At 51.5% G+C, this 25205-nt stretch overlaps 1 protein-coding gene across 1 annotated transcript in view; it reads left to right on the plus strand.

The window, feature by feature from the left end:
* The first annotated feature begins 272 nt into the window (after positions 1 to 272).
* The window catches only part of LOC119095013 (uncharacterized), a 52369-nt gene continuing 27436 nt past the window's right edge, over positions 273 to 25205 (plus strand). Inside the window, exon 1 of the mRNA XM_037217920.1 lies at positions 273 to 316. The gene's annotated coding sequence lies outside the window, so the exon portion shown is untranslated. The remainder of the gene's footprint in view (positions 317 to 25205) is intronic.

The raw sequence follows: 25205 nt of genomic DNA on the forward strand, positions 1-25205 counted from the left end.
CTCGGCTGCGCAGTAGCGGAGCCGAACAAGCGGCACACAAGAGCGCGCGATGGAAGCCTGGCCGGGGGAGCCTCGCCGTGCTCCGGAGCTTTCCAGCCTCTCGACGGCGGAGCGGAGCGGCGCTGCGCCGCCTCTGGGATCGATTGGAGGGCGGCCGGCGGCGCGGCCCGCCGCGCCGCCCCAGTCGGCCGGCGCGAGAGCGCGCGACCCGCCGCGCCGCGCCACGCCCGCCGCCGCGATGGCGCGCCGCCCCCCGCCGCCGGACCAGCTGCGCCTGTTTCGCGGCGGTGACGACGGAGTGTGAGCAGCGTATGAGGTAGGTGCTGGGATGTGTTGGTGGTGTCGGAGGGGGAGCGCATCTCTCGAGCTGCGCTGGACCTGTTAACTTCAGTGTTTTCGTTAATGAAAAGTAATTTTGGCTCCAGCGACTCAATCGCCGTCCTTTTATTATGTGCTCATGCCTTTGCCGTGGTGTATAACAGCAACATGCATATCTCAGCGGCCCAGAAGTTTAAGTTTTCCTGATAATATCCCAAATGTTGACGTGGATCACTACATATGTTTCGATATCCTAGAACAATCAAAGCATGCGCAGCGATCCGACATGGCAGCAAAACGCCTGGCGTTTCGACGACACTTGGCAATGATTCTTTGTTATGGACTTAATCTGTTTTTATTGGTTCTTGTTATAAAACTTAGGCTTTACAAGGGAAATGCTGGTCATGTATGCAACGCATGATGCTGATCGAGAAAATGCAGCGCCTAAGAGCGTCCTCTGACCGCTGCTGCCCTGATTTCTTGCCATTCAGACTGATCCAAAAGGTTTTCACATCTCGACATTCAGAATGCTCGGGCGGCCTGCGTGAGTGCCCTGCCAGGGAGTGGCACCAGGCGCCGGGATATTGCCTTGCTGTACAGCACACCGGCATCCCGGAAACCCACAGAAGCGTGAAAAACATGCCGTGCAGAAACGTGGCGTAACGTGAGCCATCTATCGTGACGTTGCTGGTCAGATAGAGATTGAGATGGAAGGAAAAGACAGCCTGTGCGCGATATAAAAACGGCAGGGACGTAAAGACGGCGCATAAAAACAGGGGGAAACAACCTGTAGCGTGAAATAGACGGGAAGAAACAACTCGACCGTGACATAAAGACAGCAGGAGACAACCTGTAGCGCGTCTTATTCAGAGCGAAGAGCACTGCTGAGCCCGTGCAGGCACAATTGAAGTGTTAAGCGTTCACATCATGCACCGAATGTTACGGCCCCATGGTAAGTAACTGGGCAGGGATTACGTGGTAGGCGGTAGCTGAAGATTGCTTGAACTATGAGCAAAGTGTTAATTTAGCGGTGCGGTTGGGTCGGCCCAAGCTTGTTACTTTTTTACATACTGATGTCTTGCAGCACGCTGATCGTGCGCTGGCACAGTTTTCCACCTCAGGAGGCACAATACGTTACAAGTGATGGCACATTTTTAAGTATTTACTTGCGATCTGCTTGATTAGGCGGCCTTGTTTGGCACTATTGCATCACCACGATTTCAACTACTCTATTTGATAAGCATGGAAAAGGTAGACTTTTTCGAAAGCTGTTCGAAAGTTTGAAAAAGCTTAACAGAACGCGTCAAAGTCGGATCCGGATTCTGGCAACGCAGCGCCACGGCAACACCAGACTAACGGATGCTGACGGGAGAGAACCTGACAATCATATGGGCAAAACTGTCTGCAGCCATCCATGCCCTCTTAAACGCAAGCTATAAACACGCCCATTTTGCGTCACTTTTGAGGAGTAACGTAAGGTTTCGGCAACCGAAGCAGATAGATACGTGAAACAGCCTGCACCAGTCCGAATGTACCTGCGAAGGCTGTCTCATCCTCCCTGCGAATATAGCGGCTACAATTCACCAGCGGACCTAAAAGCGCTCCGACTTGTGGGCGCGCCACTAACCGACCGGAGAGCGGCCAATACCAACTTTTCCAAACCCCATCACTAATACAAGACGCTGTGGTCTGAACTGATAAACATGGGTTTTGGGAAATTTCCCATGCTGGTAATGGATTTCTGTCTGTTACGTTTGCAGGAAATTAGCCTTTCCACCGCATTGAATAAACTCATTGGCGTCGCTTGCTTAATATTTCCGGCTCCGTTGGCTTAGTTTTTGTGCGACATATATGACACCAGCTGACAGCTCCACCTACCGGTAATTTATAGCGTTGCAATTTGCCGATGCTGTGTCACAGCGCAAAACAGGATCGTTCTCTACCACCAGCTTGTAATCAACAAGAATACAAGCCTGACGTGATAAACAAGGTTATGAATGACCATGCAAGGAAAGATATGTTTTAGCAATGAAATTCCGGCTAAAGATGTCCGGCGTTCGAGTAATATTGACTTCCATCGTTCAGGCAATGGTGATCAGGTTTGTGCAACCGTGTCACGAATATACGCGGTATGCAGGGAAGGATGCCATGTGTTATATACATACATGATATATATATATACATGATATATATACATGATACGCGTCTGCCGTCAGCGGATGAGAGGCTTCATAAGCTTGGTTGCTTTCTTGAAACGAAAATAAACTCTATGTGGTTTTCTGAAACGGCGACGTACATATGAGTATTATTATAGTTTTGGACAGTCGTAGAGCACATGCGCACACAATTTGTGCACCTAAAAATTTAATGGATCAAAAGTGACGACCGTTTTGTCGAGGTCATGACGGTAGCATGCCAGATATAATTACCCCCTGTCATACTCCTGTCTCGACAGACGAGCTCTCAATAACTTCTCTGCATTGATTGTTTAATGTCAACCAACAGCTAGACAATGGGATTTCATAAAACTAAATTACGTCAGACTATTTCAAACGAAACTGGGTCAGAGGCTCACAATTAGGACAAATCTTTAGGAATCATCTTGTATATGCATGACCTGGTTTGACATAGCTTAGGTGACATCCACGGCCATTTGAGAGAATTTTGGCAAGCACCATCCGCCGTCGTTTGTTCGTTATCGTGACATTCTTAGTTCTTTAGGCCATAGAGTGGGAACGATACAAAGCTTGACCTATATAACTTGATTTAACATATGACCGGTAACACCCACTGATATGGTACTAAACAGTTCTGAAATAGCGAGCCAGTGGTTTGAGCGTAAGATACCTTCCTGCTGGGGACGAGTATCAAGACACAACTCGTCGCACACAGCTGCGCTAAATCAAAATACAGCTCGTTCATTACGCACAAAAACATCAGCGGAGTTGATAGAAGAATAATGTATTTGGTGTCGCCTGTGCAGTCCGTCATAAAACATAGGCCGGTATGACAGCAAATCCCGCTGAATAGTCAGACGAAGCTGAGCCTGCTATCACTACCACATACCACGCCGTCAGACGAATTCACCAGTGGAATCGGACTTAGGTTCAGCACGGCTGTTTTCGGTAAACACCCATTCAAAACAGATTGGAAACATGCTGGGCGGTGTAACTGAGGAGACATCGAGAGCTCCTCAAAACTGTACACGTAACTTGCCGGAGTGTGCAATTGCCCTGCAATCGCTGTGCTGAGTGTGACTCCTCTGCGTTTACCCAGCCGCATCCTGTGACCGCATCCCCTTGGGGCATAAGTAACGCAAACTACAATCGTCTTTTGATGAATGATTTGAGTTGGTCACAAAACAATCGCGCTTACGCACGCATGTAAAAGAAGGGAGACAACAGCTTAGTGGTTACTGATGTTAATGGAACGAACGTTTTAGACACGGCCAAGGCCACGGGGCGGAGGAACAGTTTTGACCGTCATTCATTTACACAAATATGATGATGCAGACGGCGCGTCTCACCCCGTAACGACTTTACAAAAAACACCGACACAAGCCGCGGCATTGCGTCGGAGCCACAAACGATCAGCGTGCGGATGATCCGTTCGGAGCGGCGGCGGCGACGGCCGCGGGGGACGACCCCTGACCGCGTCCCGCCTCCCGCGGGTCATCAGCGTGACAGGACGGCTCGGTAATCGGATGGCTCGGCGGTAGCTGCCGTCACACTCGGGGGAGTGGCCGGGTCGCCGCGCAGACACGCGGCCGCGCGCCGTCCGGAAGCGGCCGATATTGGCGCGGTGGGCGCCAGGGCTGCGCCGGTGGCGGCAGCAGCGTCACGATATGACGCCGCCGCAGCCGGCGAGAGGGTGTGGTGATGGAGCGCGCTAGAGATGATCGTGGCAGCGGAATTTACCGCATTCTGCAGCGCGTTTAGGCGACATGAATCAGACTCCTTTTGACGGAGGGGCAGTACTGGACACTCGAGCACGTGGGAGTGACTTAGGACTTCGCTGACATCGGGATGAAACGGCGGGGAGCACCGCGCGCGCCTGAGAAGAGGAGCTGCATTTTGCGACATATTGAATCTGTGCTCCTCCATGAATAGAAAATGGTCGATGACAGGCTCGGCATATTCAAGTTCGGTGAACACGTAATATATATGAGCACCTATCTGCGCTCAGGACATGAAATTCTCCTGATGGATAGGCATGTAACGGCAAGGTGGAGGACAGCGCCCTCGTGGCTCATCTTCACGAAGCCGAAGTGAGCTGGGGATTTGAAACGAGAGTGATCCCGTTCTGCCCAGATCTAGGGCGGGAAGTTGGTTTGGATACCCGCGGGTAACGCGACTTTGCGGCCCAATGGTAAAAGCGTTGAAGAGGCCTGAGTCCCTTGGAACCCCACAGAGAAAGCACTCACTTACCATCAGCCACCGATCGGCAAAGCAGACCTTAGCGACATGACACTATCAGACCCATCGCGCTAGTGCCGCGGTCATGACAAATTCAGATCCAGCGCCGCCAAAAGATTCCCAATGTGATTAAAGCTGAGAACAGCCACACGGTTTCAGTTGATCTGACTAAGACATGCCCCACATAACAAGAACCACGTCTGACCTTGCATTTCTCTGAAACGGAATAAACAAAGCACGCTGGGCATTTTGCCAGCTACATTGGAAGAGTTGCGCCTGTTGGCGTGTTTCACAAGGAACAATTTCTTGATTAATCTGAATTATTCAAGATTATGACACATCTTGGGCCAAAGCCACACAATGAAACATCCACAAATCGAAAGCAATAAACTCATATTCGCAAGATACAAATTACGCTTCAATACTAGTCAACTGTGGTAAATTATTTACAGACTCGCAGGGTTGAACATAATGCACATCAATGCCTAGTAACCTGTATTCAATGCAAACACCCTGCATAGCACACATAGGGCTGTGCAGCGTGCAGCGTGACCATGCTATGCAGCGTGCAGCGTGACCATGTTATGCAGCGTGCAGCGTGACCACAGCGGGAGGAAACGCCAGAGCTAGTGGTGAAAAATTAGTTGTCTGCGATGGTACTAAAAGCTGCATATTTGTATTATGTTATATAATGCAGTGAAATCACCATCAGGCATACAACAGTCTGATTGTGTAGAAAAAACAGCGGTCACTTTGTGCCATTTTTCCTACTGTCACACTGTTGTGCTGTGCTATTTGTCCTTGCACATGAGCGGCCGGTGCCTGCGTGCTGCTCATCGAGCTTAAAAATAGGCCACAAACGGCCACCTGGCTCTCAACTTTTGACTGCCATACCCTTGATTATCCATTCGGCTCCCTGAAATAAAGCCATCAGCTTATTACAACTTCCCAAAATAGTACAAACATGGCCTTGCCACGGATTCAACACTGTCTTGTACCAGTCTTGCTACATCTGTTTTCAACGTAATTTCGCTGCTTTCACTTCTGAATGCCTTGCATTGCGGCCATAAGTACATCGTGCTTACGATTCCTTTACTGCCTTTCCAAAAATTTATGCAGTATGTCAATGCATTGGACAACGTGCACAATGTTGATGAATCACGGATAAAGGTTTCTCTTTGCACTTATCGTATGATACAGTGACCGTGTTCGAAGCTCGCTGTTTTCCGCAGGACTGATGGATTATTGCTTAGCCAGACATCTAAATGGACTTTCAGCATTCTTGTAAGAAAGTATGGCTCTTAATCTTGATTCACGTCTTGTGTTTAGGTGAAATATGGTCTACCTTCGCAAGGTCTACGAGACACGGACTATCCATTGAAATATTTACTGTTGCCTACACATTTCTGGTTATTCCCTAGCGGGTGATGCCGGGATGCATTGCGAAATTATGTATTCAAATGTTACCTTATAAGAAAACAAATGATCCGCCACTGGCCACCGTCACTGAACTCTATCACTGACCTCCGCCACTGACCTCCGTCTATTACCTCTATCACTGACCTACGCCGCTGACCTGCGCCACGACCACACTGCCCTGCGGACGATCATTCTCTCTGTCGGTTCGGGCGACCCCGGCATTCCGGTGACCCCAGGGGACCACCCGTTCCGTTGGAAAGGTGTTTACCTTTTCAGTGGTACCCGGTTGCCGCTGGCGCTGGGCGGCCTATGACGTCACACTGCGGAGTCCACTCATCGCTGGTCAAACGATCCCGTACTGACCTGCTGGACACAATGCGATTACACAGAAGAGAGAAGACGTGGATGGAAAACAATGAAGACAAATGGACATGATAATGAATGCGGTGGCTGAATGCTATCGCCGGCTTTGTCGGTGTCGTCACCTTCCACAACGTGTTGGGGGTATGCCTGCTAATGCCATGCCCGATGCTTGAGAACGAAAATTCGGAGGCGTGTGTTTTTTTTGGGGGGGGGGAGGACAGGCCCGCGTATGATATATTACTTTTTATAAGGACATTCAACTTCCCTGTGATCAACCTGTCGGGCCAGCCCAGACGAGAACAAACATTTTGTAGTCTCTGTAGGTTTTTCGATGTTGAAGCGTGCATACTGCATAGTTCTGCAAGGGCGGAGCTCGCCACCATTTATTTCCAAATGTTCACGTGGGGTCACCTGAGGTTAGTTGGTGACGTTTCATTAGCTTGGCCTTCACAAACCCTACTTTATGATTTGCGTTTGCTACCACAATCTCATTTTCCAACGCCGGAGGGTTATTACACTCTATTCGGTTGAGTTTTAAGTGCCAACAACACATGGTATCACACCCATTTTTCTTAATAGCCTTCTCTGTGCGTACCACGGTGTACGTACCATATTTTTGTACGTTTTCTCCCCCCCCCCCCCCCTACTCACACTGTCCTGACCATTTCCCTTTCACCAATTTCGCTGTTTGTGAGCCATTACATTCTCAAATAATCGCATTCCAACATTCCTGGGTGGTGAATATTGAGAGAACAGCTAATGTCGTAAACCTAGCGGAAAGAACGTTTCCAATAATAAATTTGAAAATAGCAGCAATTTCTATGCAGGTTTGCAAGGCCACACCACCAGGCGTAGCACATTACTTATGTATCCCAACATCTATCCACAAACTTGCTCCTTCGGTAGGTCTTTGGGAAGCCGATTCTTATCATCAATTTGTAAGAGTTTTTTGCTCCGCCTAAATGATGCTAAGCAATGCGTACTGTCACATGACGCGCCATAACCCAGCCACTCAAGCTAATTGTTTGGCTCCACATCAGACATCGCTACCGAGCTGAGCATAACCAGGACGGGCATATAGTGCCGGCTTCTTTACTGCGGTCAGAGGATGGGAGCGGGCAGCATGATAATGCGTGGCCTAAAAACTTGCCACCTTTCATTCCTACATCACCCGTCGCCATTACGTCACCCGCTTGTGAATGAGTTGCACGCAATCACAGTGCAAATCGCCTGACTTCATCAATAATTTGAGAGCATTTTACATATTCCACACACCTGACGGTCTATTGTTAAAAAATATCGCTTATTTTTTTACAATGACACCGACGCGCTATTGTTTTGCAGTTTATCTAAAAATTAAAACGAATATTTTGTCGCGTCAGAAGCAGCGAATAAGCCCTTAAAAGCAGCAAAAAGCAAATAAGCCCTTAGTGCTGCCATCTCAGGGACGGACGACGTTGCACCAGGTGCTTCTGCAAGTCTGCTGCGTTTATCACCGCGTTTCGTGCGGCGGATGCAGCCGCTCCGAGAAAACTGCTGCCCCTATGGGTCTCCACGATGTTTACCTAGCTGTTCCTGGAAACAACTCAGCTTTTACGAAAAGAACGCACTGCCACTTAACCCAGCGACATTGCCGCACACATGCGGTACACACTGGTACAATGACTGGCCTCGCAGACGTCTGTCTGAACTACGAGTGACATGTACGCGACCTGGTTGCCATGCCGCTAGCGCGTTCGACTGGTTGCGAAGGACCGTGTGTAATATGATCCTGTCTGACCAGATTACCTTCGGCGCCGCGCGCGTGCCAATTGGACACGGCGCCATCATTTCGCTTGCAGTGAGCAGGGACGTCACCCGACTGGCGGCCATGAATCTGTGGCATAATCCCAGCGGCCGCATGAACGCCAGAAGTCGGCGCGAAAGCAATTGCATCTGCAGCGACAGCGGCGCCAGCAGTCGCTTCCGAGCAGAGAGATTGGCTCCCGCTTACCTGCAGACCGTTCGGCGGAGTGGACTGGTGCTACCACTGCTCACCTCAGATGGACGGTACTTGCCGTTGTTGAACTGCAATCGAACGAGGTAGTACTGCACGTTTGACGTTTATTTCCCCGGAGAAATTGAACCATTGCTATGTTATGCGATGATCGGCTATTGAAACGCGTGACTCTTCCGGGTCGCGTGCAGTGAAGACCGCGGAAGCCAACAAAAGCCATACGTATCCGGCCGCCTGCTCTCAGGGCAAAGGCTTCAACCCGGTCTGAGCGCGAACGCTGCGGTTTGGGACCAGCACCGTGACACCCTGGGGAGGGGGGGGGGGGGAGAGAAGCAGCAGCGCCCGGACCGTCGTCGTCCCCGCCCACACCAGACCTGCCGCGCGGCTCTGGCGTCGGCCGCACGCGAGTGCGCCGCGCCCGGACGCCCCAGCGCCGCCCTGGCACCAGCGCTGGGGCAGTCCGCTGGTGCCCGTTCAGCCCCACCTGTTGATCGGGCTGGCACCGCACGCAGCCGCCCACCGCCACTCTACAACAGGTCCGCCCGCACGCCACCAGCCAACGCACAGCCGGCGTCGCTGCTGACGTCACGGCGGCGTAGTTGAGCTATTTATTGACGATTGCACGTGGGGAGTCGTTATCGCCGCCATCCCGCATGGGAGCTGAGAGCGATGTTAATTCCCCGTGGCGGTAATTGAGCTCCGGAGGTCTTTGACTGCGTTCAGCGGCTGAAACGACTCATCTGATTACGCCAAATGAACCCATATCCGAACCCGGTTCTACATCAACTGATGTCGGCCGGGCGATCCTCGATCTGAGCTGCCGCAGCCGCCGCCATTGCCTTGACCTGATCCAAACTCATCACTCCCGCCGCTATTTCGAACCGGCCTGACGTTATCACCGACAGCACGTCCGTCTGGGCTGGTGGCAGCGCCACGCTTTCTCGCTTTTGCCTGACATCTTGGTTGCATCACGCTTTGTGCTGGTGTCGCTATTGACTTTGCTCAGCCTCACTCCATGCTCTAGCTGATTCAGCTTGATCTAGACTTCGCTCAGCCTCACTCCATGCTCAAACTGATTCCGCTTGATCTAGACTTTGCTCAGCTTTGCTCTATGCTCTAACTGGTTCATTTCAATCTAGACTCCGCTCAGCCTCACTCCATGCTCTAGCTGATTCAGCCTGATCAAAGACTGACGGCGGCGTGGAGGTTATTTGGACCTTCCCTGACGCGAGAACGTCGTGCCCTGGCCTCCTGACGCGGCCCCGTTTTACCCTGACTTGATATATTGCGGGTCTACAGACCCCTCGTAATGTGTCAAGAATGTCAACCTCCCTTTCCCATGCCGGGAAGTCTGGTCTGGTCCGGAGACATGCCATCTCCACGCCTCTGAACGGATTCGATCCGCGATCCGCTCCCGCTCTGCCACACGCAGCCAGACTGGGAAGGTACCAGCCTCGCCGCCCGTTCGTCCGGCGCGGCTGCCGTCCTCTCATCAGTCCCGTCCGCGCTGGCTTACCCCCGGGACTGGGGATTTGCATAATGGCAGCCGTAAATAAGCAACAAGCCGGTCGCTTGCGTGTTGGATGACACACGCGCTGGGAGCCAGGCCCAATATCATCCACAAAGGAACACAGCGGAGCCCCGTCACATCATAAATGAAATACGATTGTGTGCTGTCAATGACCTCGAATCATGTCTGTCCTCCAGAATATGCTCCGGTTCCTTGCGCCGCAGTTCCAGCGTGAAAGCTTGTCAATAGATGTTATGACCCAATTATATGTGATTTGACAGCTCCTTGAAGCGCCGCTGCGGTTATAAGTTTTGTTTTACAGCGGGCAGTCTATTGATTATCCCGCGTCCGCGTCTGACCGGCTCACGGAGCCCCAGCCGACGCCGTCAGAGGTTCGTAGCTCACCGTCAGAGGCTCGGAGCTCGCCGCCAGAAGCTCGGAGCTCGCCGTCAGAGGCTCGTAGCTCGCCGACGGAGACTCGAAGCCCGCCGTCAGAGGCTCGGAGCACACCGTCAGAGGCTCGGAGCTCGCCGACGGAGACTCGGAGCCCGCCGTCAGGAGCTCGGAGCCCGCCGTCAGAGGCTCGGAGCCCGCCGTCAGAGGCTCGGAGCTCGCCGCCAGACGCTCTGAGTCTGCCGTCAGAGGCTCGGAGCCCGCCGTCAGAGGCTTGGAGCTCGCCGCCAGGAGCTCGGAGCCCGCCGTCAGGGGCTTGGAGCCCGCCGTCAGGGGCTTGGAGCCCGCCGTCAGAGGCTTGGAGCCCGCCGTCAGGGGCTTGGAGCCCGCCGTCAGGGGCTTGGAGCTCGCCGCCAGGAGCTCGGAGCCCGCCGTCAGGGGCTTGGAGCCCGCCGTCAGGGGCTTGGAGCCCGCCGTCAGAGGCTTGGAGCCCGCCGTCAGGGGCTTGGAGCCCGCCGTCAGGGGCTTGGAGCCCGCCGTCAGAGGCTTGGAGCCCGCCGCCAGGGGCTCGAAGCCCGCCGTCAGGGGCTTGGAGCCCGCCGTCAAAGGCTTGGAGCCCGCCGTCAGGGGCTTGGAGCTCGCCGCCAGAGGCTCGGAGCTCGCCGTCAGAAGCTCGGAGACCCCGTCAGAGGTTTGGAGCCTGCCATTAAAGACTCGGAACCCGCCGCTGCGTTACCGACCCTGCTGCGGCAAATCCCGTCATTCGAACGACGCCTTCAGCTCAGCGACGCTGTGGCCGGCCCGGCGACCACGCAACTCGGCGACGCCAAAGTTGGCCCCGGTATTGGTGCGAGCAGCAGCGCACACCGCCGCCAGAGTGGCGTGGCGGAAGAGGGGGCGATAGGAGCCGCGCTGCTATCTGTGTCCGCATTGTCCGAGACCGGAAAGGCAGAGCGTAGACGGTGATGGATCTCTGCAGGTCCTTTTACAATCTCAACGTACGGTCGCAGGATATTCCCCCAACAACGCACGAGATCTTCATACGTTGTGCTTCGCATAAGGAGTCACACAATATGCATGGGTCGGAAAACAGGATCGGCTGGACTGAAAAGTCGCTGAAGTCTGTCCCAATAGCTTAGTTGGTTAGAGCGCCTGCTCTTCGAGCCACCCATCCGTGGCAGGGTGGGTTCGAGTCGCTTTCAGCGTGTACCCTTCTTTTCCCCGACTGGTATGGCCTGCTGCCGGTGACAGCGGCCTCACTTAAGGTCATGTGACGTCAAAAGGCAAGACAGACATGTCGAGCATTGCAGCACGTTTAACTTTCACCACCAAAGTCTGCAGTCGACCTGCAATTTCACGATCAGATTGTCGGGGTCAGGGCTCAGCCCCAAGCAGTACTTAGCACAAACTCGGATCCCAGAAATCTATCTATTTAAAAGGTTCGGACGAATTTCTTGTAAGAAAGCTACGCGCGCACTTGTACCACCTTTGTACGATTAGGTCATTGAATACAATGCGTGGCATTTTGACACAAGGTGCGTAAACAAGACAACGCTTCGAAAGCTTCGGACACATTTCGTAATTTAAGTTAGGTCAATGGTATTTCTCTTCTAATACGATGCCAACTCATAATTTCACTCAATAACCTTTCTGCAATAGCGTTCAAAAGATCGCGCACAGAAGTAAACACTAGGGATCATTCTGCTATCCATGGTTTCACCCATGTTGCGCTGAAAATCGCTCCATGTGCCACTATGCGCCGTTCAGAAATACCTCGCGAAGACATGAGAAGATTCGCTATGTTTATTTGTACCAGAGTATCCCATCAAAGGGCCCTAAAAGCCAAAGTAATCTTAAAGTCAAATGAATTTGCGGAGCCTCAAAATGACGACAGTAAAATGACCCGTCAGCGACACATATGGTCCTTCGCGCTTTCTTTAATACCCCTTCCAAGATCGTATCCTTGCTTTTTATCTCCCGCACCTAGTCAGAGTCGTCTCCAGGCTCACGTCAGGCCGAAACCGAGACGGGTTTTCTCTCCTTTTCTCTATTTTAGGCTCATCTCTCTCTCACACCGAATAGCGTCGTCGTTCGACCATACGGCGACAGTTGGGCCCGGAGTCTGGCCTCACGCACAGCAGGAGGTGCTGACTAGGCCGGGTCTCAGCAGTGGACGCGCTGACGGGCCGACTCGGCTCCGACCCGGCCCGGCCGTAAAGAGTCCGCGCTGCCAGAGACTGAGATTAGCCCGGCGTCCGGGCCGAGCGTTAACCCACACCATATTCGGAGGCAGGGTCCTTACGAGGCTTGGCGGGCCCGTGCGCCTCGCTCCCAGAGCATGCCTGGCCACGGACACGGACAGACCGTGCAGAGGTAGTGACCATGGACACGGACAGACCGTACACAGGTAGTGACCGCGGACACGGGACAGACCCGTGCAGAGGAAGTGACCACGGACACGGACAGACCGTGCAGATATAGTGACCACGGACACGGGACAGACCCGTGCAGAGGAAGTGACCACGGACACGGACAGACCGTGCAGATATAGTGACCACGGACACGGATAGACCGTACAGAGATAGTGACCATGGACACGGACAGACCGTGCAGAGATAGTGACCTTGGACACGGACAGACCGTACACAGATAGTGACTGCGGACACGGGACAGACCCGTGCAGGGGTAGTGACCGCGGACACGGGACAAACCCGTGCAGAGGAAGTGACCACGGACACGGACAGACCGTGCAGAGATTGTGACCGCGGATACAGACAGACCTGTGCGGAGATAGTGGCCACGGACACGGGCAGACCGTGCAGAGGTAGTGACCACGGACACGGGCAGACCGTGCAGTGATGGTGGCCATAGACCAGAGCAACACCAAGCGGAGGGTGTGGTCAGCTCAGAGCCAAGTGAAGACGACATATGGAGGGAAGTCACACGGTGTCAGCAGCCATGGAGGGGAAATTGAAAACAGTTTATCAGGTGCAGACCGCCAGAGACAGTCGCCAGAGCCGGGTCAGGGAGAGACACTGACGCTCTCCGTTACCAACGGTGGCCAGGGTAGAGCGTAGTCGGAGAGAGGCAGAGGTACAAAGTAGGGCAGAGACAATGACGCCGGCGGGGCCCGACAGAAACGGTGAGCCGGGCAGAGACACACGGAGATGGTGGCCGGTGTCGGAGGCCGGAGGGAGAGGAGGGGGGGGGGGGGGGGGGGGGTCGTTAGCAGCTCGGTGCGTCGACATCGACGGCTTCGAACGACGACGAAATTGGGGCGTCTCAAGGCCATCTATCCCCTGTCGTCCGAGCCGACTTCGTAAATGCCGGTAAGTGGGTGTGGGCAGGGAAAATTGAGCCCTCATTAGGACACAATTTGCCGTCTGAGTGAGCCAAGCGAGCACGGAACAGCCAGCAGGTAGGGGGCACGCCGCCGGCCGGGGACATTCGTAAGGGATGTTGGCGGGTTTTGCTTTAAAGAAACGCAGTCCATTCAATGCACTGCGGCCGACGCCGTCGACACGGTCCGGCATAAAGCATTCAGAGAGGTAGATTTGTGAAGTTTCCACGTCCCTGTGATCAACGGGCGTGAAGGCGTCACGGCAACTAGCGGGCTGAGATGGCTCTATTCATGGCTCGTGGTCAGAAACGTTACAGCCGACTTTTTACGACGAGATGAAGAGGCTTTCTATGCCATTCATTTGGCTATCTATCTATCTATCTATCTATCTATCTATCTATCTCTCTGTCTTTCTGTCTATCTATCTACATATACATTTACACACACACACACACACACACACACACACACACACACACACACACACACACACACACACACACACACCACACACACACATATATATATATATATATATATATATATATATATATATATATATATATATATATATATATATGTGTGTGTGTGTGTGTGTGTGTGTGTGTGTGTGTGTGTGTGTGTGTGTGTGTGTGTGTGTGTGTGTGTGTGTGTGTGTGTGTGTGTGTGTGTGTGTGTGTGTGTGTGGTGTGTGTGTGTGTGTGTGTGTGTGTGTGTGTGTGTGTGTGTGTATGCATAAATAAATATAGTTAATCGTGGAGCACTTATGGATGTCTATGCGCCATTTACGTGGCTGTAAGATGTTTTCAGCCTCATGGCTGGAGTTTTACATATGATCCACGGTCATATATGTGCTGAGTATGGCCATATCTCCATTTTTGTGGAAAACGTTTTTATACACCCTTTGAATGAGACCTCTCCATGGCCTAGTGGAGTCTCCGGTCTTCCCAATCGCGGCCTCCTCTGGTGCAGGCGAGGCTTGCTGTACCTCTCATCGCTCCCTACGCATCTGATTGCGCCTCCTTTGGATCAGCTGGGGCCTCCTGTTGATCATTAGGACCTGATGTTTGCCATCTAAGGCTTCCTACAAAGCAGACGTTGTTTTCTATGGGCCTTCAAAGCGCTTCTTTGATTTTGATCTCCTTCAGACACCTGGGGCTTCCAATCAGCATGGTAGGCCTCTCAAAAAATCTGGTCTGCGAAAGTGTGGCACTGCTTCTGCTCGTGACGCGGAGAGACCAGAAGAGCAGGCGCCACTCCTCGGCGGCGAGCCCCAGCGGACCAGGAGCTCTGTGCCCGCCTGCTCGATGTGTCGAGCCGGGCCGGACAGAGAGCAGTCGGGGGTCTGTGCCCGCCTGCTCGATGTGTCGGACCGGGCCAAACAGCGAGCAGTCGGGGGTCTGCGCCCGCCTGCCCGATGTTTCGGGCCGGGCCGGACAGCGAGCAGTCGGGGGGCCTGTGCCCGCCTGCTCGGCGTGCCGGGCCAGACCAGACAGCGAGCAGCCGGGGGTCTGCGCCCGCCTGCGCGATGTTTCTGGCCGGGCCGGACAGCGAGCAGTCGGGAGTTTTTGCCCGCCTGCTCGATGTGTCGGGCCGGACCGGACAGCGAGCAGTCGGGGCTCCCACACACTTGGCTGAGTGGTGCGGTCGCTGTCAGCAGCTGGTCGCAGCCCCTCTACACAATTAGCGGCGCGTGGTCAGCCTGCAATCAGCCGATTGGCCGGGCCTCTCCCGTGACACAGGCCAGCGCAGCCGGGTGACAGCACTCAGGCCGACAACGCCGGCAGTTGCAACCGCCCTGGCAGTGTCTATCGAGTGTGGAACTCAGCCCGACAACGCCGGCAGTTGCAACCGCCCTGGCAGTGAATATCGAGTGTGGAACTCAGCCCGACAACGCCGGCAGTTGCAACCGCCCTGGCAGTGTCTATCGAGTGTGGAACTCAGCCCGACAACGCCGGCAGTTGCAACCGCCCTGGCAGTGAATATCGAGTGTGGAACTCAGCCCGACAACGCTGGCAGTTACGGTCGCCCTGGGAGTGTCTATCAAGTGTGGAACTCAGCCCGACAACGCTGGCAGTTACGGTCGCCCTGGGAGTGTCTATCAAGTGTGGAACTCAGGCCGACAACGCCGGCAGTTGCAACCGCCCTGGCAGTGAATATCGAGTGTGGAACTCAGCCCGACAACGCTGGCAGTTACGGTCGCCCTGGGAGTGTCTATCAAGTGTGGAACTCAGGCCGACAACGCTGGCAGTTACGGTCGCCCTGGGAGTGTCTATCAAGTGTGGAACTCAGGCCGACAACGCCGGCAGTTGCAACCGCCCTGGCAGTGAATATCGAGTGTGGAACTCAGCCCGACAACGCTGGCAGTTACGGTCGCCCTGGGAGTGTCTATCAAGTGTGGAACTCAGGCCGACAACGCTGGCAGTTACGGTCGCCCTGGGAGTGTCTATCAAGTGTGGAACTCAGGCCGACAACGCCGGCAGTTGCAACCGCCCTGGCAGTGAATATCGAGTGTGGAACTCAGCCCGACAACGCTGGCAGTTACGGTCGCCCTGGGAGTGTCTATCAAGTGTGGAACTCAGGCCGACAACGCTGGCAGTTACGGTCGCCCTGGGAGTGTCTATCAAGTGTGGAACTCAGCCCGACAACGCTGGCAGTTAAGGTCGCCCTGGGAGTGTCTATCAAGTGTGGAACTCAGGCCGACAACGCCGGCAGTTGCAACCACCCTGGCAGTGTCTATCAAGTGTGGAACTCAGGCCGACAACGCTGGCAGTTACGGTCGCCCTGGGAGTGTCTATCAAGTGTGGAACTCAGGCCGACAACGCTGGCAGTTACGGTCGCCCTGGGAGTGTCTATCAAGTGTGGAACTCAGCCCGACAAACGCTGGCAGTTAAGGTCGCCCTGGGAGTGTCTATCAAGTGTGGAACTCAGCCCGACAACGCCGGCAGTTACGGTCGTCCTGAGAGTGTCTATCGAGTGTGGAACTCAGCCCGACAACGCCGGCAGTTACGGTCGCCCTGAGAGTGTCTATCAAGTGTGGAACTCAGCCCGACAACGCCGGCAGTTACGGTCGCCCTGGGAGTGTCTATCGAGTGTGGAACTCAGCCCGACAACGCCGGCAGTTACGGTTGCCCTGAAAGTGTCTATCAAGTGTGGAACTCAGAGACACCAAAGTCACAGGAAATGCAGGGACTCGTATAAACCCATTAATGATCAATTTGTATGCATCTAGGTCATGACCTTCACATAAAATGAGATCAAACAAGGACAGGCTTTGGTCAGTCTCCGAAGGGCTGTTGACTTCCCCTCGCCATTACCCGCTTTAATCTATACGCCTCTTCGTAGGAAAATGTCACTCGGGGTCAAACATGGTCTATGACCTGATTTGACATTCAGAAGGTCAAAATGGCCAGCAGCCTTCGAGATTAGCTTGATGTTTTCATGAAACGATATCGTCAAAAACTACCAAAAGCGTTACTTTCCTCAAATCAGAAAGTTATTCGAAATTCTGTTGTCAGTGACCTTTTCTTACCTTTATGAGGTCAAAGTAAGAAGTCTTCAACGTCATTGTAAGCAAGAAATTCGAAATAAGCGTTGAAAACTAGCTAATGCGAAATGATCTCCAGTAAAAACTGTTTTGTTTTGACCCAGATGCAGCCTTTATTCCTAACATGAGGTCAACGGAGTGAGTTGCAATCTGATTTCAAATGTTTCGTTGTCTGAGATACCATCTAAAAAAGGGTGTAGAGCTATATTGTCGCATCGGCTTGAAAGATTTCTTAAGACGTGCCTTCGCTGACAACCATGACCTAACTTTTACCTGCTTCGAGTCAATGACCACCTGAAAAGGCATAGTAATTTTTCGACCAAAACATGGTCTTTTCACTTATATATAGCTCAAAGAAATATGTGTTCCTCCGCCTTAGTGTTCAGAAGCTGTTCCGGAAAAAACAGGGTGCAGATAATTGGCTCTATCTCTACCCGATGGCATGGTCAAGATCTGGCAACATTTTACCCACCGTTGCTTTCAAGCCTTCCCCAGTTCCGCGGGTATTTAATTGCGTTGTTTATCAAACACTGTCACCAGTTAACATCCCAACGAACTGAGCAATTTCTGGAAAATCGAATGTCTATAAATTTTGGTGTAACCAGCTTTGATGGCTGCCGCTCATTGCAGTAACAAGAACAAACATGCCTTTAGATGCTAGAGATAGAGACAGATTTTGATTCATTGAAGATGACCAGCTTGATGTAGTTCGAAACAGCTGTCGCCGGCAATCTGATCGCATGGAACTGATTGTGAAAGGTGCAGTGACAACATCTCCGCTCTGCTTGCCAACGAGAGGGCTTGCACAGGATGGTGCAGGGCTCAGCACAGCTGGCTTAGTTCTACGGCTCTTTTTCCTCGAGTCCCGAAAGCAAATTAGTGAGCGGTACAAGGGCTGAACTTCTATAGCAATTTGTATGGCTTAGAAGAGCTTTGGCATCGCCAAAAGGTGCCAGATATTTATAACCTGGAAATGTTTCCGTTTGGTGATGAAGCAGCGAGAGCCGCTCTGAAAGTCATCAAACAAAATGGAAAAGGAAATGTGCAACGTAAGGAAAGGATCTCGGAAAAACACCTCGAGAGGTTCGCAGCTTTTCAGACAGCTGCGGCAAGAATGGTCGTAAAAGTTTCCAGAGTAAGGCATTCTTGGATTCTATGTTGCACTTCTGCAGGCGTGCGCGGAGAAAGTCTGGGAAAAAGACAAACGGCGCACGTCCTTTGCCGGCAGTAACAGACCCACGCCAATGCACATTGCTGGTTCACCAAAGATAAAACAAAGTTAAAGGTCGGGTATAACCACACAGCAAAGCCCTTGCCACCTGTTGGGCTTTTAAATCGTATTCCCAAGTTCAGGAAAATGCTCACGAAACCCATTGAAAATCATGTCATATGACTGTGCGACATGAAGGCGTCAATCACCATGCTTGACGTTACGTCTGTAAGTGTCGATAATTGTGCACAGCTATACCTGCGCTGTCGGCGCATAACTGTATGACATTGTTAGCTTTTCTCTCTAGCTGAATTTCGTTTTCCACACCACAATTTTGCAGTGTGTTGTGAGCCACGAGGTTCGCTGTTTGATTCGACTCCAAGCAATTTTTGGCCAACATCGCCCAGCCCCCACAGAAGTATGTTTGTGGCACAACTTCTCTAAGGCGCAGTTTTCCTACTTCTTCATGGGGCTCGCGTGTTAGAGAAATTTTCGCAGAGCTGTGAACCGAATTCTTGCACAACAACTTTGGTAATCCCGGCACAAAAGACAGGTCGTTTTATCTTCTTGCGCCGATTCATGGGCTATTGGATCTATACAGGAGCTAAACTCGTCCGGCGTACCGGGTCAAAGTTTTCTTGCCCGGCGCGCCGTGAACTTTCCGATTTTCAAAAATATGTTCGGAGGTATCGGTAGCTCAATCGGTAGACTGAATGATCCGTGATGGAAGGGTCGTACGTTCGAAACAGGAACATCGCAGATTTTTTACTAGCTCCGTATGAAATATCATGAATAGTTTACTAGCAATCAATACATACTATCGATACAATGCAGTGTAAATTCGTTGGAAACTCTCGCAAAAGTAGGACGCAAGATTCATATGGTTCGTATGACTCACAACATTCAAAGACATAACATTAATTTTTCTTTTTCTTCTAAAAATGTAGCATCTGCGGAGCGCATCAGTTACCGGCTGCCAAATCTGTTGCATGAGTTGAAAATCAAGCCTACATTGCATATCTAGTGCATTTCTAGTTTAACACTGCAATTTATGTACTGATCTTCGTTCTACCCAGCATTTATTACCTTGAACATTACCCACAAACAACTCAGCTCTAAATCCATTTTGGGGAATTCTTGTCGTGAAGCGATCTCGTCCTGCCTGAACCAGATTTCTTTGTGGTTTCCGAGTCGGTTCCGACTCTGTGTCTGTGTGTTCGCCTGCCTGTCCGCCAGCCGTCCCTCTTGTCCGCGTGTGTCCGTCTGCCTGTCCGACAGTCGTCTCTCTCGTCCGGCTGTGTGTCCGTCTGTGTGTCCGTCGGTCGCCTGCGGCCGGGTCGTTCCGTCCCATCAGCCGACGCCGGGCGGCCGAGCGACGCTTCGGTTGCCAGTTCGTCGCCTGTTGATGGCCGTCCACCGCCCGCTCGCTGGCACGAGCGACGCTAATTGCCCGCGGCACGGTCAGCGCCCGCCAATCAGGGGTGGCTGCGCCGGACAGGCGGCCAGGGGCGGCGCCAGGCTGTCCACAAGTGGAGGCGGGTAGAGGGGCGTGGCAAGGCAGGGTAAGGGACCGGGTTGAAACCAAAGCCGACCGGTTTTAATTTTGCGCGCCTTCGCCTTTGAGTGAGGAGAAAGCCTGCGGCAGGAAAACTCAGGAGAGCCCGTCAAGTGCTGTAACAAGGTCAGAGTGGCTAATAATTTTGATAATAAACTTTCCCATCCCGTTGGGCTGGTGGCTGATGTGTCAGCCTGACCTTGACATTTGACATTAGTGAATGTCAGACTGATACGATGTGCTTGGACGGAGCTTTGGAATAAATGCATCGCTCCACGACAGAAACTGCGCGTCTTCAACACAACAGGCACGGGATAGCCTGTTGAGTCTTATGTGATCTCACGCGACTCAGAGAAGAGGCAAACGTCTCTTCTCTTTAATGATGCTGAACTTTCATCAAGGTGATAGTCAGCTCCTGGCCTTGGCTTGGATCTATCGTTGTCCTTGAATATGGTTCTAGGTACTTCAATTCATTTGATATAGGAAGAGATATTTACCCGTCATCAAGGGCTTATCCTATCCGGGGTTGCACTTAACCAGTTGAAATACTGGTGAGAAGCGCAAACATGCTCTCAAAGGATAAGCTCCTCGAGAAAAACTTTGTCTGATCACTTTGCGGGCAAGCCCTAGGGTGGTGTTCTTACTTGGCATCATATAGATGCTCCACATTAAAAAACACAGGGAAGCATTTCCCGTAAGCTTAAAATTCAGCCCAATGCCATGCTAACTTAACTTACCCGTGCTGAAGGAAACCGTTTGGTGATAGTCTGGCAAGCCTCTTCTGTCGACAGCTAATCTGGTTAGCACAACATTACCCTACATTCAACGTCAGGCAACGGAAGAAAGATGAGTTGCGATTATCGCGAAAATATGACCACATTAGGGAGATATTATCGCAAAAATGTAACTAGCTTAAGGATATATTTTGCGAAAATGTAACTAGATTACGGAGCGGTACAAACAGCTGAGGCCGACTTTGCTGTGCGGCATTTGTGGCAAACGACTGGCATGAGGCCTGGCAAAAGTCACGGGCACAACCCGAGGGCCTTTCGCGAAATCATCACACCTTTTTAGAAAATGTGTATGGAATCGCCAAAAATCCATACAGCTGGTGGTGAAAAGCGTCCTGAGGGCAGCCTATTTTTATTCTCTTCTCGGTATGGCTTGGGTGTTTTGCATGCCATGACCACCCGGGGTGCTGCCTTCAGCTCCGCTCCCAGGGTTTAATGGTCGGATCGGAATGATTCAAACGACAGTTAATACCTTCGGCCAATCTCACTCAAAGCGCTAAGTTAACATGTCGTACCACTGATGACGTCATGGGCTACTCAAAATAGCCTGAGACTGGTCATATATCTTGGGCAACTCCCGAGCCTTCCAGCACCAGCACTAGTCGGTTGGCTTTGAAGCTGGCCCCAAATGAAATAACTTTCCATGATGTGTCATGCTCTTGTCGCAATGTCAACAAAGGTAGCAGAATTAGGTCACGCCAAATCAGGGTCGAGTCAAGTTAAGGTCAGAGGCAATGAATCTTCTGTTCATCGGGTTAGCGCAACCTATCTTAATCACTGCTTTGAAGAATGCGTTTAACTGACAACTTTGTGTTAACGTGTTGAGGGTTTTTGTGTTGATTTGAATTTGTTTAAACTAGAAGAAAGTTTCACTGCTTAGTTTGGCACACATGCGCTACGCAAAGACTTTCATTATGACAGCGAGCATTCAATAGTATCTTATCTTTACTAGTGGTTTGGCACAGTCTCATTTCATTGATGAACTTACTCCAGTTGGCTCACGGTATTTTTTAAGCTGTTTTTCCAACGGCTATAGATTACGTCCTGCAATTTGTCGTCAGCTGAACATGACCTGTAAACAAAGTTGAGTTTTCTGCGCCGTCCAGGGGCGACCCCAGTATAGTTGTCGGCGCGCCCTAAAACCCCAATAATCATCGGCGACGACTCCCAGCATGACTGTTGGGAGGCGTGTCAGGACAGATCGTGATGCTGCTGAAAGGGGTTGCACCGCCTACCACTCTTTGATGGTTAACTAGAAGGAGCTCTAGTCGTTTAGGCTCCAAGTGACCTAGCTGAACGACTGATGGCAGCGCTATGACTTTATGAACAGTCGTTAGAAGCACCTTGCAATAGAAAATCCGAGCAGATCGTCTTCAATAAAGCATCACAACCTTGCGTTTGCAAAGGACGAGGATATTGCCGTCCTTTAATGAAATGTGCGATATACCTCCGTAAAATACACATGGGCATCCTCGTTGTTTTGTGCCAGAAATGCATCTCATGTGATGCTGACTGGCATGCATTCATCCACCACTTCCGACGAATGAGATCTTACGTACCATTATCCATGGCAGGTCTCGCCAAACAATGGGCCCTTTGGAAGCAAATCCTTTGTTTGACGGCCAAGTTTGATGCACTTAATCAAGCACGTACAAAGCACCTGTCCGCTGCCGACCGACATGCAACGGTCTTCGGGAACATTAAGTGGGTCAAAGCTAGCTGCAAGCCAGTGACATAAAGTAAGGAAGAGTGCTATGCCATACGTTTTCTTGCGTTCCTATTGCTTAAGACTTGGGTTAGACGTGTGCCTTACGTGTGTCTGTGATCTAGAGCACAAAGCTCCGCCATGTAATGTTAGCTTAGTACAAAAAAACACCCACATTGGCTGCGGCGCAAGTTTGCTAACAGCGCGCAAATTACACCCACTTTGTTTACTCCACCAGTCGGTGGTATGTGCTTAACAGCACCCGCCCTTTATGCCGCGACCATGCTGGGCCGTCCGCGGAGACGGCCGGCATCGATTCGCCGCGGGCTCCTACGAACCACGAATACGCTCAAAGGTGACGGATTGGGGGGCGGCGCCGCTGCCCCGAACATGGAAAAAACCTAACGCTAACCTGCTGACCTTGCGTGGAAGGAAAGGACTTCGAAGCCAACTCCCCGCTCACCAGCTGCACCGCAAGTACATTGCACGACTCGTCGCGCGGCCGCAATTTACGCGGTGACGTCAGAGTCTTCCGGTGTTTGTGCTTCGGATTCGAACAGGTCCTGTCGCCACGCCTGTAGGTGCACACGAGCGGCGAGTTGCGTAACGTGTTTGCGATGCAGCTGGTGGTTTTAAGCAGGCGGAGTTCAGGAAAATGCAACAGCCGCAGACGGGACACTTTGACAAACATTGGGTAGGCTACGTTGAGGCAGGACGAGCCTAGTCATGCCCAGTTTATGAAAATGACAGTTTGATTTGAAGCTGCTCAGATGTCCTTGCACATATAAGCATTAAGCGTATTAACAGCCGGCCAACAACCACAATAAGTGCAACCTTGATCCCGCTACCGACCGAAGCGAAGCCCCTGAGCATCCCTTTTAGCTTGGGTGTGCAGCTATGCAGAGTGGCGTCACAACAAAACGCCGCCATGAAAACGCTCGCGTCGATTGGAGAACACATTTGTTGCATTAAAGAACACGAATCTCTTCTCTTGTTTTGAAAAGTCGCCAAAAAGGCGTTACAGGCTTAACAAATGTCCTGAAAAATCTCCAAAAGCATGGTATTTCTGCCAAAAAATCTCCAGCACGACTGTGACTCTTTCAGAACGTTCTAGCACTAACACATTTCACCAGGACTGCCCGACATCGGCGGAACATATCAGCAGTCGTCGGTGCGCCCGAAGTGCCCGGCCTTGGATGCTGCCCGTGGACCTCTCCCCGATGCTAATCGCTTGTTTTAAGTAATGATCTGACCCGCCGCCTGCATCGATTTCCGTTGATTATAATTCCAAAAATTAAGCTTGATGTGCAGACGATCACGACGATTTGGCAACCACTCCCAAATTCTAGCGAAGAACGGCCAGCCGAGACCCTCTCAAACCGCCGTTGATTAGACCTCAAATCACGTATGCGCGGAATGCCGCCGCGGCGTCACGGTTCGTCCAGCCGCCCGAGCGCGCACGTCGGATGCTGTGGGTCGTTCGGCGTGAATGTGCTTCCTAGAAAAGACTTAGTCTAGGGAGCATTCCGGCGTGAATGGTCCCGTCTGCGTTCGATTGTGGTTCGTAAAAGCTTTCTCCGGAACTCTCGGGCCGGCTTGCTGCCAAACTTGGTAAAATATTTAGTAAGACTTTAAATATAGAATTAGGTTTATAGCTAAACTAATCTGGATATATATATATATATATATATATATATATATATATGTATACATGTATATATTTGTTTGTATATATATATATATATATATATATATATATATATATGCATATATTTTCATATGAATTTATTCATATATGGTTATTAAGCAAAGTAAAGTGAAGTTAAGTGTCCATAACTAAGCTGAGGTTTGCCTAATTTTGAGTATGCTTATAATAGCCGTAGGAACGTCTAAAGACGTATGTGGGCAAACGCAGGGTATGCAGGTATACTTTTTTACTTTTAATGGGCCCAATAACGGGGATGGGCAGAGATAGAAGACGTTTCCTGGTCATAATTAATGTAACATATTTTGGAAATAATTAAGTGTCATGGCAGCTATTCTTGATATGTATTTACAGCTGTTTCCCACTGGTGCACAATATTGTCTGTTCGATTCATCTACGCTATTCGGCAAATAAGCTTGCCGCTTCCTGAAATTACTCTTTCATATCAACATTGTTTTCCCTGAGAAGGCGAAGTTGCATGAGCGGAGTCATTACTGGGCCTGGGCTGAAGGGTCATTCTGTGCCAGCACGGGGTACATTCCGACTGTCGTTCTGGCGACACGGAAGCGAGGTCCTCTGGTCGATGCGGAGGCCCATAGAGGGATACATCATACGATTTTGAGCATCATGAGTATCTGCTCGGAGAACAGTAAGCAGCCATGCAGAAGAATCAAGGCTATATTAAAAGACAGAAAGGAGTCGGCACCACAGGAACCTCGAGTTTGCTCCAGGATATATCCGTTCGCCGCACAGGAAAGGCAAGGTGCCGCCATTTATCACCTTAAGTAATTGTGCCTGGTGATGTTTGAGGAAGATAGCTGATGCACTAGGCAGATTTGTATGCGTGTTTGAGATAGTATAAAAGTGAGCTACACGCGTATCAAATTTCAAAAGTGTAGGGGGAAGACAGTTAACAATGCTGCCCACCACCCCACCCC

This window comes from Pollicipes pollicipes, unplaced genomic scaffold, assembly GCF_011947565.3.
Source record: "Pollicipes pollicipes isolate AB1234 unplaced genomic scaffold, Ppol_2.1 Scaffold_4219;HRSCAF=4965_pilon_pilon_pilon, whole genome shotgun sequence".
NCBI classification, from domain to species: Eukaryota; Metazoa; Arthropoda; class Thecostraca; order Pollicipedomorpha; family Pollicipedidae; genus Pollicipes; species Pollicipes pollicipes.